The sequence below is a fragment of the Gymnoscopelus braueri genome, assembly GCF_963280865.1.
Source record: "Gymnoscopelus braueri genome assembly, chromosome: 18".
Taxonomy (NCBI): Eukaryota; Metazoa; Chordata; class Actinopteri; order Myctophiformes; family Myctophidae; genus Gymnoscopelus; species Gymnoscopelus braueri.
In genome coordinates this window covers 21,397,749-21,401,528 of record NC_137618.1, presented here as the reverse complement: position 1 = coordinate 21,401,528, position 3,780 = coordinate 21,397,749, and positions in this window count along the sequence as shown.

Genomic DNA, 3,780 nt, shown 5'->3' with positions numbered 1-3,780 from the left:
GGGTCAGTTAGTTAGAAATGAAAAGGTTTATAAAAAAATTGCCCTTCGTCTGTCTACATTGGGCGTCGAGCGCACCAGCAAACAATGCAGAGAAAAAAATTAAGAAAATGAAGCAGGACTACAAGAAAATAAAAGACCATAACAATAAAAGTGGTGCCAACCGCAAAACATCCAAATGGTATGATGCATTGGACGTAGCTGTAGTATACAACCCTCGTAGACGTATTTATGATACTGACGTCTTCAATCTACGAGAGTTGTAGGGTTCACGCCCCATGGAGACCTGGACTTTCTGCACTATGCCCCGTAGACACAACAAACATGTACAAATGTGAAAATAAAGGTGCTTAACCCCAAGCCCCAAATGTTAACTGGCTCTACGGGGTAGTAGTTTAATGTAATAATCCATATCTTTCAATAAAGAAGTGTTTTAATGCCGTCTGTGGCCGATTCTGTCGGAAGTTCCCAATGGGCGGTAGTGACGGGTAGTGACGGGGCGCATCCGGTGGAACCGGAATTACACTAAATGTAAACCGGAAGTAAACGAGGGTGAAAAATGGCGTTCGGCCACAGACGGCATTAAAACACTTCTTCATTGAAAGATATGGATTATTACATTAAACTACTACCCCGTAGAGCCAGTTAACATTTGGGGCTTGGGGTTAAGCACCTTATTTTCACATTAGTACATGTTTGGAGTGTCTACGGGGCATAGTGCAGAAAGTCCAGGTCTCCATGGGGCGTGAACCCTACAACTCTCGTAGATTGAAGACGTCAGAATCATAAATACGTCTACGAGGGTTGTATACTACAGCTACATTGGACGCTAGTTTAGGCCCTCGCCCGGTGTATGCAGGTTCAAGTAACGTGATGGAATCCGCAACAGTATTGCTGCAGTGTGTGTGTGTGTGTGTGTTAGGAGGGGGTTAAGTGTCTTGAGACAGGAGGGGGAGGGGTGTTAAGGGAGCTGCCAGTGAACACCAATTCAGTGGCTTCCTCATAGAATGGAGTGACACCTCATACAATGGCTTCTTCCTTCTTCCCCCATTACCCAGTGTGCCTCTGCTAATACCCCAATGCATGATGGGTACAGGATCTACTTCCAAAAACAACATATTTTAGTAGAAATGTAACATATTTCTAACAAATTGGCATCAACTTTGCTACAATAATGTATGATAGTTAATATAGTAGTGTGTTGTGTGAGTGAGTATATGTTGTAGTAACCACCAGCCTGTCTGGTATGTGTGTGAGTGACTTCCCCATGTCTAACATGTACAACTCATACTTACCTGGCAAGGGAGACACCATGATCAAGAAGGTGGTTGTAATATTTTGTCAGAATCAAATAAAATGTCTAAAAAGTGAAAAGTGAAAGTGGTTCACCCAGGGCGAGGCTTAGCCATTGCACTCCGTGCTTCGCTGACCCCTGCGAATTCCTCAAATGTGGGAATCTCGATTGCATAATTTCTGGTAGTGGGGGACTGCGTTCGCGCTCTCCCCTGATTTAACTGTGAAAAATAAAATGCAACTGTCGAGAGTTTAGGTTACTTCGCTCCAAAATGGCACTTCTTTTGGCTGATAAAAGTCTGAACAGCATGGTTAAAAAGTGATACTAATAAATGAATCTCAAGGACAGTGAACATGCTCTTTTACCTCTTGTCCCACTGAGGTAATGATTTAACTCACCAATAGGGGTCAGCTTTGACCTACAAGCCAAATAGCATGGTTATTAACAAAGAAAAAGTATTATAAAACACTCAAAACATGATTTGGAAGTAGTTGTTGCCACCAAGGGACAAATTAAACGTATCTACATTGTTGCAGCAGGAGTGTAAAGTCAGTGTGCAGATGAAACTCCTTGACTAGATGACACAGTACATAGAACTATTGGAATGATTTTCAATATGAAGTGGCAGGCAGACAAGTAACCTATTCAATAAAACAATTATGACATATTTATTAAAATGGTTTTGTTAGGTGTACTATGGAAAACCCCTAGACTGATTTGCTACAATGTTTTATATGTAAAATGTTTATAAGACTGATAATGGGTCAAGAAGCCATGATCTGATTCAGCTAAAGGCCCTCCCGCATAGCAGTTAAGAATTCTACCTCTGAACCACCAATGCTTAGAGACCATTATACTATGAAAACATAATACACGTGTCTCACAGAATAATGAAAAGATACAGGAGATATATAATAGGGCAGGATGATGTATACGGGACATGTGTAACAAGAACGAATGATTATTGAACGAATGACTTTCAGGGGCGAATATTTTGAAAATGTATTTGGCTGTCTGGTTTGTGAAAGTAAATGACTGCCTTCTTTATTATGCTAAGTGTTTGCTCATCCCTGCTAGTCAGCACAGCAGCAATCAAGTGGAACTTTGTAGTGTGAGTGTGTGTGTGTGTTATAGGAGGGGTTTAAGTGTCTTGACAGAGGATGGGGAGGGGTGTTAACTGAGCTGCCAGTGAACACCAATCCTGACTCACACAATGGCTTCTTCCCCCATTACCCAGCATGCCTCTGTCTATGCTAATACCGCAATGCATGATGGGTTAAGGATTCTAATTCCAAAAACAACATATTCTAGTCAAAATGTAGAATATTTCAAACACACTAGCATAAACTATAATACTAGAATGTATGTAAGTTAAAATATGAGTGAGTTGTGTGGGTGAGTGTAACATGTTGTAGTAACTAAACATGAGTGTGACTGGTATGTGTGTGAGTGACTTGCTCCATATCTAGCATGTACAACTCATACTTACCTGGCAAGGGAGACACCATGATCAAGAAGGTGGTTCACCCAGGGCGAGGCTTAGCCATTGCACTCCGTGCTTCGCTGACCCCTGCGAATTCCTCAAATGTGGGAATCTCGATTGCATAATTTCTGGTAGTGGGGGACTGCGTTCGCGCTCTCCCCTGATTTAACTGTGAAAAATAAAATGCAACTGTCGAGAGTTTAGGTTACTTCGCTCCAAAATGGCACTTCTTTTGGCTGATAAAAGTCTGAACAGCATGGTTAAAAAGTGATACTAATAAATGAATCTCAAGGACAGTGAACATGCTCTTTTACCTCTTGTCCCACTGAGGTAATGATTTAACTCACCAATAGGGGTCAGCTTTGACCTACAAGCCAAATAGCATGGTTATTAACAAAGAAAAAGTATTATAAAACACTCAAAACATGATTTGGAAGTAGTTGTTGCCACCAAGGGACAAATTAAACGTATCTACATTGTTGCAGCAGGAGTGTAAAGTCAGTGTGCAGATGAAACTCCTTGACTAGATGACACAGTACATAGAACTATTGGAATGATTTTCAATATGAAGTGGCAGCTGGCAGGCAGACAAGTAACCTATTCAATAAAACAATTATGACATATTTATTAAAATGGTTTTGTTAGGTGTACTATGGAAAACCCCTAGACTGATTTGCTACAATGTTTTATATGTAAAATGTTTATAAGACTGATAATGGGTCAAGAAGCCATGATCTGATTCAGCTAAAGGCCCTCCCCCTCCCGCATAGCAGTTAAGAATTCTACCTCTGAACCACCAATGCTTAGAGACCATTATACTATGAAAACATAATACACGTGTCTCACAGAATAATGAAAAGATACAGGAGATATATAATAGGGCAGGATGATGTATACGGGACATGTGTAACAAGAACGAATGATTATTGAACGAATGACTTTCAGGGGCGAATATTTTGAAAATGTATTTGGCTGTCTGGTTTGTGAAAGTAAATGACTGCCTTCT